General features: G+C 45.2%; 1 long non-coding RNA gene and 1 pseudogene across 1 annotated transcript; one reads left to right on the forward strand and one right to left on the reverse strand.

Annotated features, from left to right (window-relative positions):
- The first annotated feature begins 1145 nt into the window (after positions 1-1145).
- Positions 1146-3340, forward strand: LOC129622708 (tyrosine--tRNA ligase, mitochondrial-like; annotated as a pseudogene).
- Positions 3341-10743: 7403 nt separating this feature from the next.
- On the reverse strand, positions 10744-13436 carry LOC129622372 (uncharacterized). The gene is made up of 3 exons (XR_008699934.1): positions 13308-13436; positions 11769-11867; positions 10744-11256 (listed from the first exon to the last, which is right to left on the reverse strand). It is a non-coding gene; the product is annotated as an uncharacterized LOC129622372 (long non-coding RNA).
- Positions 13437-15176: the final 1740 nt, after the last annotated feature.

The following is a 15176-nucleotide window of genomic DNA, read 5'->3' on the forward strand; positions in this document are numbered from 1 at the left end:
TCAACCCTGAATATTCATTGAAAGGATTGATGCTGAAGCTCTAATACTTTGGCCACTGATGCAAAGAGCTTACTCATTGGAAAAGACAATGATGCTGGGAAAGACTGAGGGGAGGAAGAGGGGGTGGCAGAGGATGAGATGGTTGGACAGCAACACCAACTCAATGGACATGAGTTTGCGCAAACTCAGGGAGATAGTGAAGGACAGGGAAGCCTGGCTTGCTGTAGTCCATGGGGTTGCAAAAGGCCAGACACAACTTAGTGACTGAGCAACAACAACAAACGTGACCCAGCAAACCCACTCCTGGGTATACATCTGGGAAAAGCAAAACAAAATTTCCTAATTTGAAAAGATAAATGCAGCCCAGTGTTCACAGCAGCACTATTTACAACAGCCAAGACATGGGAAAAAGAGCTTTGATTTCGTTTCCACTCAAATTGTAAGGAATATTTAGACATTTCTCTGCCAGGACTTCCAAGCCTCCAGAAATTATATTGTTACTAAGTTTCCACTTTCAAAGTTTATTTAAGTTGGGCAGCCAGGCCAGTGAACTTAGTTCCACATTAGCCATACTTAGAAACTCTAGTTTTTTAAAAAGTGTCATTCAGGCCCTCAGTTTCCCCATTGTTCTTTCACACAGTAGATATTATCAGAAACAGACAAAGCAGAACTAGATAAACCAGTGCCCATTGGCTTCCCAGGGCTACAGTTCCCTAGCACAAGAATGGAAGATTTCCTACCCATTGTTTCAGACAGGGGTACAGACCAGCCTCCGCCTTAAGGGGATTTTTCCAAACACAACTCAGGCAGTGCCAGGTGGCCAAAGGACTCCTCATCCCAGAAGGGAAAATCCAATTACAGCGGGCACTCCACTCAAAACCAGGTGACCAAATCATACCTCTCTCCCCCTCAAAAGGAAAATCTCCAATCAATGCACCCCAGTACAGAAATACACCCCGGTGTCCTCACACTCCGGGTTCTGCCACTTACTAGAGGTATCTCACAGATCAGACCAAACTAGACAGACACCAGAGTCCTGGTTCATCTTGATCCTCATCCTCTTCTTCAGGCAGACCAGCTTCATCTTCATCATCTTCATCCCCACCCTCATCATCCTCTTTCTCTTAGTCCAGCGCTTCACCAAGATGGCGGTACCCTTATTGCAGGGCATTTCACGGTGATTTGGTAGCGCAGGCCGGTTAGGAGTCTTGCCCCTGGGACGTCGTGAGGCCTACATGGACACTCGGGGGTTGATGGTGGTACAGAAGGCTCGAGGTCTGTTCAAGGAGTTCTTCTCTGAGACACATACAAAGACAGAGCTCCCAGCGCTCTTCCATCGCTACCCGGCGGAAAACTTTCCCCAGGACCATCTATGGCGGCCTGGAGCCCAGACCAACTCATTTCATGGTGAACACCTCCTGGCACCGTTGGACCTCTTCTCTTCCAGCGAGCTGGCCACAGCGTGACGTCACTAGTGGGAGGTGCCAAGCACCCCTGGGAGATCGGAGTGGTGGTTCCGAGGAGCACTAGGCGATGGTCTCAGAGTGCATGCCTTTGCCCAGGGCTCGAGGCCCTGGCGGTTCATCACCTGCAGCTCTTCACTAATAGGAGGACCTGGGGCAACTTTGTGGTGCTGGACACCTCGCATGGTAGCAGCAGTATCTCCTGGTGGACTTCCTAGAGGCAGTGGGCGGCCCCTTACATGGGTGGGGGGCGGTGGGGAGGGGCACGCTGCTGAGTTGGCTGGGCACTTAGACTGGGCTCAAGAGCCTAAAAGGCAATAGTCTGGCAAAGCTCTTATACCTTGTACTCCAGGCCTATAATTTCCTTTCTTTCTTTTTTTTTTTTGGAGAATAATTTCTTTACAGTATTGTGTTAGTTTCTACTGTACAAGGAAGTAAATTAACTATATGTATACATATATCGGGCTCAGACCATAAAGAACCTGCCTGCAATGCAGGGAGCCGGGTTTGATCCCTGGGTTGGGAAGACCCCCTGGAGAAGGGAATGGCTACCCACTCCAGTATTCTTGCCTGGAGAATTCCATGGACAGAGGAGACTGGTGGGCTACAGTTCATGAGGGTCACAAAGAGTTGGACATGACAGAATGACTTACACTTATACATATATCCCCCCTCCCCCGTCTTGGACCTCCCTCACACCACCCCCACATCGCACCCTTGCAGGTCATCACAGAGCACCGAGCTGAGCTCCCTGTGCTGTACAGCAGGCTCCCATTCGCTATCTGTTTCACACATGGCAGTGTATATGTATCAGTGCCACTCTCCCAATGCCCCCCACCCTCTCCTTCCACCTCTGTGTCCACCTGTCACTTCTCTATGTCTGCATCTCTATTCCTGCCCTATGAACAGGTCCATCAGTACCATTTTTCTAGATTCCACATAGATGTTAATATATGATATTTGTTTCTCTCTGACTTCCTTCACTCTGTATGACAGACTCTAGGTCCATCCATCTCTCTATATATGGCCCAATTTTGTTCCTTTTGATGGCTGAGTAGTATCACATCTTCTTTATCCATTTTTCTGTTGCTTCCCTGTCCTGACTATTGTATCTAGGCTTGTGATTTCTACTACCTGTTCCAGCCTTATGGACGCTGGGTCTAACTAAGTGGATCTGATCAGCTGGGCAATATCATATCCAGATATGAGTTCATCCATAAGTTGACTGGAGAATACATATTTGGAATCTATTCATCTAATTACAACTGAAGCAAAACTGGGAAAGTCCACCAGCAATGCTGTTTGGCTAAACAGAGATAAGACATCACCATTTGAGTTGTATCAATTCTTTGCAGATAGCAAGATGATTTGATAGAAAAGTTCCTGAAACTCTTCATTTTTCTGCCCCTTCCAGAGACTGACCACATACATAAATAATGCAGCTGCATGTCAAAGAGCCAGTGAAGTGGGGTCTTCAGAAACAACTTGCTGCCGAAGTAACAAAGCTTGTCCACCAACAAGAAGGGCTGGACTCTGCTAAAAGATGTACACAAGCCCTGTGCCATAGTAGCACAGATGCACTAGAGGTCATGTCTGATCAAACTCTTTTATAATTTTTAAAAGAAACTTCATTTTCTGAGTTAGTTCTTGATCCTAGATTCTAGATACCTGCTGAAAAGCAAATGCCATTCCAGAGGCTCTTGGATGATAACAGAAGATAACAGATAACAGATATCAGAATGATAACAGAATCAGTGTAAATAAGAAACAAATCCTAGGAGTGTTTTAGTTGTTGGACAATGTATTCTTGAGAATGGACTTTGGTTACTTAAAATAGAAAAAGGAATTTCTACATTAAAAAATACCTTCAGCCATGATGAAAACTCCATATGGTGGTTCAAACAAACTTATCCACCACTCATTCTCAAGACACATGAACTTATTCTGTTGCTTACACAAATCATAGAAGAGGCAGAAGGACAGGGAAATCTGTTCCAGGAAAGCCCCACAGGGTGCTGCTCAGTAACATGAGGACAAGAAGGGGCAAGATTTGTAGGGAGCACTGTTCAACTACATCAGACATGCACAGAGCGGGGTCCTGGATATGAGGTTGGAACATGCCCAGCCACTATGCCCAGGACTCTACTTCCTGTTGCCTTTGGCTCAGTCTGCTTTGAGGAGGGACAGAGACAGCTGTGTGGCCTTTCTCAGGACCAGAGGGTTAGCACAGGTAGATCAAGTTGAAAGCACTTAAGTTTGCTCATGCCGGTGAAGAAGCATCGGCCTTGAAAACAGGATCCACTTATGGTTTACCTTTTTGTCTCAAGGCATAAGATTAGCAAAATTTCTCCTGCAGCCAATCACAGCTTGCTGTGGGCTTCATGCAGAAGTGCCAGCTGTCTCTCCATGATTCACTGTACTCAGCTCATTCTAACCTGAATGCCACGGGCCAAAATGCACTGGCCATCTGTACTGCCTGCTTTGAATTCCCATCACTGTACAGCCTGCTCTTAGCAGAGGCAGGCCCACTCAAGGAAATAGAGCTGGAGGTTAGCTCTGACCCTTCACCTGCCATGTGATGTGAGATGAGTTAGTCTGAGCCTCAAATTCATCAGAAAAATGATGAATACAGGAGTGAATACTATTAATATCTGCCCGCAGTTAGCATCAAATGAGGGAAGTAATGTGCATGAATGTGCACTGAAAAGTGACAAGTGACACAGAGGTAGAACGTAGTGATGGTGACGTGTATCTTTAAACACTGAATGCAGTGTCTTTCCTCCTCTGGAGACCCAGAGAATGTGTGTAAGGACGCGACAGCATCCATGTTCCCAAGGGAGAGGCTGTGCATGAAGACATGATAAATAATCCCGCTGGCTCAAAATAAACACTGGTGTCCCAAAAGCACTGCTCCCAGCCCCCTGGTGTTTTGGGCCCTCCCTTTCTGTGTTCCACCTCCCTGCTCTTTCTATTTCTATGGCACCTGTCACCATGGTTTCTAGGTGCTCAAATGAACACATTAAGTTGAAAAGAGCCGTATGTGGGAAGACACACTCCTTATTTACCAAAGCTGAGCCTGGAAGAGGAGTGGCCTGGTAGAACTAAGTCCCCAAATGGTGGAATCTTAAGATTTCATGTGGGAGAAGAGAAGCAAATAGCAAATAGCTATCAAATGCCCACAGGCTGTAATACTTTATTAGCTGCCTGGAGATTCAGAGTAATGATTCAGTGTTCCTTGCCCTTGAGGACTTATAGCCTCTAAGGCAATAGCAGACTCTCCAAATATACTGCTAGTGTAGGGACACTGGGTTATACGAGGGCTTGTCCTTGCCAAGGGTAGATGGATATAATACAGATGAGAGCTCACCTGCAGAAAAACACAGTTCAGTCCAGAAGCGAACTCTGTCTCATCTCATACTGTGCCAGGCACATGCGAGCTAACAGGTGAAAGCCATCATTATGGAGATGTGTTAAGTGGGAAGAAGGAGGATGAGTAAAGACCTGCAGGATGGAGCAGGCAGAGCTTGCTCCAAACCAAGAGATGGTTCTTGCATCTCATTTAGGAAAGCTGACTCCTCTTGAGCCATGTTTGTAAAAGTCTCAAATAACATCCAGAGAGAAGTCAGATCCTTGGTTCTAGCTCCTCCTCTGCTGCTATGTCATTAGATAATCAAAAGTGATTCCTTAATCTTGTCTGGTAAATGTGGAGTTACAGACCTTCAGAGTCGGATAAAACCCTAAAATCGTGCCCATATTTTAAGAACCATAAGTCAGAATATATTTGACCAAACATCTTTATTCTGTTTCCAAAATAAAGAGGCTTTCAAAGGGTTATGGAGTTTCCAGGACATGTGATGGCTTATGGTCACCATCACAGGGAGAATATTGAAAACAGGACTGTTGCAAAAACCTGAGACAAGGGATGGGAGGATTGGATGACTTTCCAGAAGAATGTTCCTTCCCAGAGCGACACCATGTGGTCAGAAGCATCTCCTTGAATATCTCCATGGGGGCTAGTTTTACTATTCAAACAAACAAACAAAAAAATTCCATTTCCCAATAATTTATTTCTTGGTCCCAATTTTGCCCTCCAATCCTACACAGGAAAAAAAAATCTTCTCTTCCAAGAACATTCTAAATATTTAAAAGAGAGACTGGTCTTTGCATATCTTCTTTATCCTAAACCTAAACATCCTTAGTTACAGCAACTGTTTCTTGGTTCCCAGGCCTGTCATCCAGGATGACCTTTTAGCTAGCTGTATACTAATGGACCATGCATCTTTTTAGAGAGATGCTTTGACCAGAGTTGTGCCACACGTTAGCCACAAGGGGACGATCAAGGCCCCCTTAGTCTGGAAAGGAAGCATCTGGAACCTGGTTGAGGGTACAGAGTTGGGCATTCTGCTGACCTCTTCCACTCTCCTCTTTAGGATCTCCATCCCACAGAAGCACATGCCTCTAGTCAAAAGGACCAGGACTTGCCCCCTGTGTGGGGATGGAACCTGCCCTGGCCAGCAGGACCAAGGTGAAGCCAGGTACAGGAGATAGGGAGTGACTGACCTAGAGCTCTACTCTAGACCAAGATCAATGCTGCGGTCCCTCTGCCCGGCCTACTCATCAACCAAGTAAAAAAGTTCAGATAAAGGGGCCCAAAGAGGTTTTTCACTTAGTTTGAGGGAAAAAAGAGTGCTTGAAGCTCACCCAGTCCCAAGGGCTCTCCATCTCCTTCCAACAGAGTAACAGCTGACAACCAAGAAAGAATAAGTACACTACAGTGAGATAATTACATCCCTTGGCCCAGATGCTGTGCTGCTATTAATGCAAACAAACCTGGCATTTACCTTTTTAACCAGCTTCTCTATTGGCTCATATCAAAACCACTGGTTACAGGGAAACATGTTTTCCTAAATAAAAACTAAGCCCAGATCTTGCAAGGTTTAGCATCAGAAGAAGGCAAAGAGGAAAGGCTGGTTATCTAAAGACCCCTGACTCCATCACTAAGCTCTGGGTGCTCTCGCTTCAGGTACCAGGTCAACCCTGCACTGGAACCTGGAGCTACACCCTTCTGTCCCAGCTCTAGGCTAAGAGTAGAACCACACCTTCCCTCGTCTGGTGGTTTTGTCTCGACTCTGCTAAGAACAAGTGGCACCGCCAGTATGTAAGTTGCCTCCAACATAGCTAATTTGTCCCCAGAGTTCACAGGTTCTAACCCAATTCACTCAGTGTCTGAGAGACCTATACACTTGCCCAAAGGGTCTGAAACAAGTCTTCACGAATCTCCCTTGGGGCTCTCATTTCTACACCATCCTCCAGCCCTGCTCCCCAAGAGGCCCCTCATTGGCAATCTTGACATCTTCTCTCTATATGCAAAGTGGGATCACTGGCTCTGCAGCCCACTGGAATATTCTCTGCTCAGACAGCAGGATCAGATTTGAGAAATATTTCTCCTCTTTAATGGAGTGACATAATAAATGACCTCACCCTTCAATTAGGAACCTGCCTTTTCATGGAAAGCGGTGCCCTTAAGCACAATAACACAGTGTTCACGAGGTAAAGTAGATGGCCAGTACAGTCTTGGGCCAGGAAAGGTGCCATAGACTTGGGCAGTCACTGAAGTATCTCTAGCAGGTCTGGGTGAGGGGCCACCTTTGGCGGGGGTGGGGGGGTTGCCCCCTACCTCTGTGGCAGCCAGGACCTGCTTCATGTAGTAGGAGGTGTGGAACAGCACGTGGCCTGTGACCTGTGAGCTGAAGAGGGCCCAGGAAGGAGCTTCCTTCAGGATGTGCCTAGCCCATGGCAGTGCCAACCATAGGAATGGGAGCATGTGCCATAGAGGGTTGCCTTCGGGTTCAGGAAGCCAGTGAAGTCCTGGGAATTCACCTTGTACAGGCAGGCTAATGGGCGAGGGAGAGTTGGTACCCAGACCCCTGCTCTGATGGGGGCTGCACCTTCTGGAACACAGTGCCCTCTGCCAGGGCCCCAAAGCACTGCTCTGCCTCTCCAGTTGTGTCATTTTCCTGCAGCGCCAGGGGGAAGGGCCAATCTGCCAGTCAAGGGGTCTCAGAACCCATGCAGGAGGTCCTCAAGACTGCTGCCAGATGCTGACTCCATAGGTCAGGGCTCTGAGGGGTCATCATACTTGCTCTTCACAAGACCAAGATGACTGTCATGAGGGGGGACAATTAAATGTCATAATTCCAGCTTTAATAGCCTTTTCTGGAAAGAGGTGAGGTTATAAAGAAATATGCATGTGCCTACATGGATAAATACATGAATTTTAAGTACTAGGAAATGTTTAAGGGCTCATTTCAAGAGTCCTTAGGTAAAACCACCCCCTCTTAAATGAATTCCCTTTTCAAAGGTGGAGCAGATTCTTAAGGGAAGCCTGCCTCGAGCTGGGAAGGCGGCCTGGAAGGAGCAGAGCGCTCCCTCAGAGTCCGTGGCCGGAGACCAGATCGCCCTCCCGAGGCCCGCTCGGTTCAGACCAGAGTTAAAGAGCGGCCCGTGCGCACGGATTTAGAGGTCTTGAACCTCCTCCGCTTCGTCCCCGCCCTGTGGAGGCGCCGCTGTGGGGCTTCTGGCCACCAGATGGCGCCACTAGGCAGCCAGCGCGCCGCTCCAGGTGCGAGTCCCGGGACGGGGCGGGGATCCGGGGTAACCGGCCTTCTGAGCCAACCTTCTCCCAACCCCTGAATGCACCCTATCTCGGTCCCACCAACCCCGCGCCTGGGGCCAAGGAGGACAGACAGACTGCTTCAGCAGAGTCGCTGAACAGTCTTGTAAAAAAATTTTCCAACCGCCCACTCCCCCCAAATCAACTTAAAAATAAAAAAGAAACTGATAAGGGAAGCTGGCGTCAACGTACAGCACAGCCTGAACACAGGCAACAGCAGAGGTGCTGTTTAAGAAAGAGGGGACACGTGTATGCCTATGGCCAATTCACATTGATGTATGGCAAAAGTCATTACAATATTGTAATTATGCTCCAATTAAAATAAATCAATTTAAATATAAATAGAGAAAAGGGGGGCGTGGGTGATGGAGTTAGCGTTCAAATCCGGTGAACAACCTCGTGTACGGTATTTAACCTGCATGTCACCTCATTGCCTCCTCTGTGTTGCTGCTGCTGCTAAGTCGCTTCAGTCGTGTCCGACTCTATGCGACCCCATAGACAGCAGCCCACCAGGCTCCGCCGTCCCTGGGATTCTCCAGGCAAGGACACTGGAGTGGGTTGCCATTTCCTTCTCCAATGCATGAAAGTGAAAAGTGAAAGTGAAGTCACTCAGTCATGTCTGACTCCTAGCGACCCCATGGACTGCAGCCCACCAGGCTCCTCCATCCATGGGATTTTCCAGGCAGGAGTACTGGAGTGGGGTACCATTGCCTTCTCTGTAAATGTCACTAATTTACATTGAGCTTACCTCATAGGATTGTTGACAAGAATTAAATGAATTGATACACTGCCTAGACATGTGTATTTAGTATATATGTAGATTAAATTATGATATTAAATACATATGAATATCTATACATTACATAAAACACATTAATATATGTACATAATATAAAGTCATATGCCAAGCACAGAATAAGCACCAATAATGTTAGTTATATATTTTAGTATGCAACTTCTATGAATTATTTATTTTAAAAAAAGTTCTTTCATTCAAACAAGTCATACCTTTGGGGTTTTTTGTTAACTTTTTATATGAAAATTTTCAAATGTTTACAACAGTAGAGAAAATAGTATAATGAACCCCCAAGGACCTATCACCTACTTTCAGTAATTATCAACACATGGCTAGTTGTTTCATCTGTACCCCACATCCTCTACCCCAAGTCAGTTGCAAATCCCAAATCTCCTCTCATATCATTTCGTCTGTAAATACTTGACTATTACACAGTATTTTTAAAGTTCAGCGTTACTTAATATTGTCTCTGAGCAATCTGTTAGAGTCATCAGTCCCGAGATTTCCCACAACACAAGAATCTTTTCTACATCAGCATCTGACATAGAAGCTGGAACTGAATGTTGAATCAGTAGCAGTTTCTTTGCTGGAAAAGTACTCCCATTTCTCAAGAGACATTTTCTCTCTTCTGAAGGAACCATGTGTTCACCCCTGACTCCCTCCCAGGGAGAATCCAAAGGCAGCTCTGAGATCCATGGTGACCACCCCAGGCTGAATTCTCACCATCGGGGAAAGAGATGTCTCCTAAGTAGTTAGATTCCTGCACACAGAGCAGGATATGATCCATTTTTAGAAGGAAACCACTTTTACAGACGCTTGAAGATTTTAGGATATATACCCAATACTTCCGGGTGGAACAGGGTCGCACCGCTGGAACCACTGTCTCCTAGAGTGTTCTTTTTACAATGTGTCACTTTCACACTGAAATTGTAGCCAAATTTTCCCCCTCAAGGCATCTTGGAACTGTGTTAACATTTTAAATTATTGACTTAAGACATAAACATACACACACACCCCTGCTTAATATTCCTTACATTACAGATCAAGAACTGCCTAATATTCCTTACATTAAGACCCCTTTGAGACAAGAAGATGGGAACTAGACAAATAATAGGGTTCTCATTCAATTGTTTGAAATTCACACTACTGCTGGCCATGTCACTACATACTGCCTGACCAACGATGCTGACATGATGGGAGGCAGGATCAGGCAGCACTTAGAGATGTTTTTGAGCTTCTTTGGAAAGGGTTAGCTTATTTTCTGTGTAATAATACCAGTAGCCAGCATCAAGGTGTCTGAGACCTTCTGATATTTATATTACAAGACACCTTCTACAAAAAAAGACTATATTTAGTCCTCACAGCCCTGTGAAGTTGGTATTATGCCCATTTTGCAGAGGAGGACACTGAACAAAAAATGCAAGGGAGTCCACACACACACACACACACACACACTCTTTAATTTATGGCTTGAATAAGCTAAGTGGATTCCCTCATTGAATCAACAGTGCTCTACAAACCTTAGTGCTGTTTTTCTTATATTTATAAAGTAGGCATCTGTCTTCCTCTCATTCTCAAAACAGGAAAAAAACGTGACCACATTAAATCTAGCAGAGAGACTGCTTAGACCAAGGGACATAATTCCCAATCCCTCCAGTCTCTTTCAGCAAGCTGCATGAGTTATCACAACTACACTTTCAACACTTGCAACACCTTTTCTGATCATCATTCTCTGCTGTCTGGATTAGGATGCTGAGAGTGTGATAATGATACATCTCCAATTCCTATGGCCTCTGTACCTTGGGGATGAGATTCCTTTGGAATCAAGAGAGCTGAGCAGTGGTTGACTCTTTTTTGAGTCCATCCTTCTATCAGGCTACCAAGAGGAAAAGCAGAGACACGAAGGGCCAGAAAAGATGTCTTTTAGGGACGCGGACCCTCACACACTTCCAGGGGAGGGACATGGAGGTGACTTTTATGTCCCTGGCTGTTGGCCAATGTACTGAAGCCTAGATTAAGAACTCCTCAAGATCCTTTTCTTCTTTTAAAATCCAAACTTTACTTGCTTGATCATTCTGATAGATGTAATCATTCCTTTCTTCCCATCACCATGGTGATCTGGGTACATTTCCTATGATTTTGCATTAGATTTGTTGATATACCTTCAGCTTCCCCAGTAGATAACGAAGATCAGCTATTTATCTTTTAATTCCTCAATGCCCAGCCTGATAGAAAGTAGGTCCCCAATAAACGTTGGTTGATTTTATTATTCTAATCATGGAGGCAACTTGCTGTTGACTTGACTTTGCTCTCTTGTACACCACCTGCAATACGGTACATGTTGGAATTTTTTGTGTGTCTTTCACAACTCACCATGAATTTTGTTTGCTTTAAAATATAAATGCTCCAGATACAAAAGTGTGAGTCGCTCAGTTATGTCCCATTCTTTGTGACCCCATGGACTGTGGCCCACCAGGCTCCACTGTCCATGGAATTCTCCAGGCAAGAATACTGGAGTGATATCTATTCCCTTCTCCAGGGGATCTTCCTGACCCAGAAATCAAACCGGGTATCCTGCATGGCAGGCAGTTTCTTTACTATATAAGCCAGCAGGGAAGACCCTCCAGATCCAAAACCTCCTTGCTAGGTGAGAGATGCGCTAGCTTGAAGGTCTGCCGGGGTACCATTAACTGTAAAATTCAGCAACCACTAAAGGTAGAGCTGGTGAGGAAAGAGTGGTTGCAAAATGTAGCTCTGGACACCTATCATCTATTTTCTCCTCCTTGGGGTCAGTTGCCCTTGGGCTAAAGTGAAATGGCCCACCTTGGTCACTCACCTACAGTAAGATGTGGAAGAAGCCAGAACTGACTTTCAGATCTCAGCGTTGTCCTTCCTGTTGGAAGAAGCCTTTCTCTGTGTGACTGATGGCAAAGCCCTGGCAACAACACACAAGTGGAAGGGGTTATGGTCCATGGACTTCAGGGTTAGAAGTGGAATCCCTCTGCTGATGACCGCACTCTGAGGGGACCTGTTTCTCTTGCTGTCTCTATCAGCCCAAGGTGTGGCTGCCTTTCACGAAGCGCCCCTCTGTATAGCATTTCTTCCTTCCACCCTATCCCACGAAGGCTTGCTGTATCGGACTTCACCACCCCCATCATTCATTCTCTCCCATGTCCAGCTGGGACAATGGCATTTCTTTTGACTAAGACAGTGTTAAAAGGGACTGAGGATAGGGTTGGTGGGCTTGTGTTTGGTGATTCTGGGGAGGGGTCAAGGAAGTGGGGCTCTGCTCTGGGTTGGATGTTGTCAGGAAGCAGGGATGATTCTAGGATTGGTACCTTATTACTATTTTTTAAATTTATTAGTTTAATTGAAGGATAATTTCTTTACAATATTGTGGTTTTGCCATACAAAGACATGAATCATCCATGGTGCACATGTGTCTTCCCATCCTGAACCTTCCTCCCAAATCCCTCCCCACTCCATCCCTCTAGGTTGTCCCAAAGCACTTGGTACCTTATTCTGTATCTAAAAGGAAGAAGGAGCAAAGCAAGCCCACAGCTGTAATTGATAGGAAGCCAAAGTCACTCATATTACCCAGGATAGTTTGGTGGCCATTTTTGTGGTCTAGACAATTTCTTGATTTTATAGTCAGACATGATTCCAGAGTCTTGTTTTTGTCTCCATCCATCAGGGTCACAAAGTGGTCTTGTCTTACATGGACCCTTCAATGAGATGGTGTTTAAGGAGAATGTGCCCCACACTGACCAACAGTGCTGGGTGGGCTTCTCTTCCCTTTCTTACTCTTCCACTCTGTTTATGCTGCTGGCATTACTGTACACAATTTGATGTCCCCTGTCTCCGTCCCTCCTTCGAGCCCCATCTGGACCCTAGATCTTGCCCTTTACCGAGTTTCTGCTTCCTCCTCACAACTGAGCCCTCACTATGTGTGGACATGCCCATGGAGGCTGAACCCACGTCGAGGGCCCAGGCATTTCTGAAGAGTGGGACCAGACTGGGAGGGCTGATTGCTCGAGGAACCCAAGTGGGCCCTCTACCGGTGACCACCCAGCAAAGGGTGATGGGGAAGCGAGAGGAAAGGCATTTCCCCTCATTTCTCCTTCCCTAACAAAGGTACTTCGGGAATCCCAAAGTGAAAGCGCGCTGAGCACCGCCAGCGCCCCCTCGCGGCAGGCATCTGCCTTGAAAGTAAAAGTATAGTCGCTCAGTTGTGTCTGACTCTTTCTGACCCCATGGACATCCATGGAATTCTCCAGGCAAGAACACTGGAGTGGGTTACCATTCCCTTCTCCAGGGGATCTTCCTGACCCAGGAATTGAACCCAGATCTCCTGATTTGCAGACAGATTCTTTACCATCTGAGCCACCTGGCGTGTTAAATTCTTTTGCTGTTGCTTGGTCGCTCAGTTAATGGCGGACTTTTTTGGGAACCCATGAACTGTAGCTCGCCAGGCTCCTCTGTCAATGGGATTTCCCAGGCAAGACTATTAGAGTGAAAAAAAAAAAAAAAGAATATTAGAGTGGTTGCCATTTCCTTCTCCAGGGTTGTGCTCAAGTCTCTCCTGTGCTAAAAAGAAGAGTCTGACTCTGAGACCACCGGGTGGGTTTTAGTACAGAGCTGGGGATACTGCAGAGTAAAAGATTGAACAATATGAACCAACATACACCCACACACTGGCGAGGCCTGAGGAAACAAAGGTTATACTTTTTGTTTGTTTGTTTTACAAGAACACTTGTAAAAAGTATAATACACACTTATTGTAACAATTTAAACATTTCAGATTACAGAAAGATTAGGAAAAAAAAAAAAACATGGCTCAGTAGTAAAGAACCTATCTGCTAATGCAAGAGACATGGGTTTGATCCATGGGTCAGGAAGATACCTTAGAGAAAGAAATAGCAACCCACTACAGTATTCTTGCCTGGGAAATCCCATGGACAGAAGGAGCCAGCAGGCTTCAGTCCATGGGGCGGCAAAAGACTCAGATATGACTTAGAGACTAAACAACAATTCTCTCTTCCTGTTCTGTCCAACCCCATCCTCTTAAAGTAACTGGTGGTAGGATGCTGGAGTGTATTCCTCCATGCTTCTTTTATACTTATACAAACAGAGAATTATCTATTTGGAGTCTCAGTTTTCCTTTTTATAAAAACATGATCATCTCCTTCATATTGTTCAACACTTGCTTATTTTCACTTGACAATATGTCTTCTACACCTTTCCAAGTCAATACATATAAACGTGATTCATTCTGTTTGATAATTAGTTTTCCACAGAATGGTTGCACCATGATTTACTAAATCAGTTCATCATCAATTTTGGCTCATGGTTATATCTGATCAGCTTTGTTTGCTGATTGTTTCATCTGGGATAGTCTTATTTTAGCTGTAGTCTCCCAAATAACCCAGAACACATCTTAAATACAAATTTCCTTCCTAGAACCTAACACATCACTGCCTACACTCATCTCACATTTGACATGACATGAATTTTTTTTTTTTAATTTTGGAAATGCTCATAATGTCTTCTCACTTGCTAAAAGAAAGACAGTTCTTAGGATGAGAGGCTCATATTTGGCACATTTACTTAGCAGGAGGAGATAATTTTTTAATTTCCTAATCCCATATGGTCCAGTTTTTCTCCATATGTCCATCTCCCTCCCAACATGTGCATCATATTTCCCAGTGGAAATATCCTAATATCACTATAGAAATCCTCTAAATTCTACTTGCATATCATAAAATTATTCAAGTTGCAGAATAAGGCTCCCTAATCCTACTCCTTATATTAAAGATAAACAAAATGGGAACTCCCTGGTCATCCAGTGATTAGGATTCCAAGCTTTCACTGCTGAGGGCCCAGGTTCAATCCCCAGTCAAGGAACTAAGATCACCACAAGCTCTGCAGTGCTGACCAAAAATAAAAATAAATAAAGATAAACAAAGTAAGGCTTGGAGGAGATTAATACTTTGGCCAAAATCACAGGCTTAGCAAAGTAGCTGGGGTTAGGAGTAGCCACTACGGGTTCTCTCCACTACAGGAGATAAACTCTCAAGGCTGCTACACAGCACGCAGGCAATGGCATTTTAAAGTTGTTGTTATTCAGTCACTAAGTCAAGTCCCACTCTTTGTGACCCCGCGGACTGCAGCATGCCAGACATTTTAATATGAAAAGGATTTAAATGTAGATCATTATTTTTTCTCAAAGACTTTTACACAACTA

The sequence above is a fragment of the Bubalus kerabau genome, chromosome 11 (genome assembly GCF_029407905.1).
Source record: "Bubalus kerabau isolate K-KA32 ecotype Philippines breed swamp buffalo chromosome 11, PCC_UOA_SB_1v2, whole genome shotgun sequence".
NCBI lineage: Eukaryota > Metazoa > Chordata > Mammalia > Artiodactyla > Bovidae > Bubalus > Bubalus kerabau.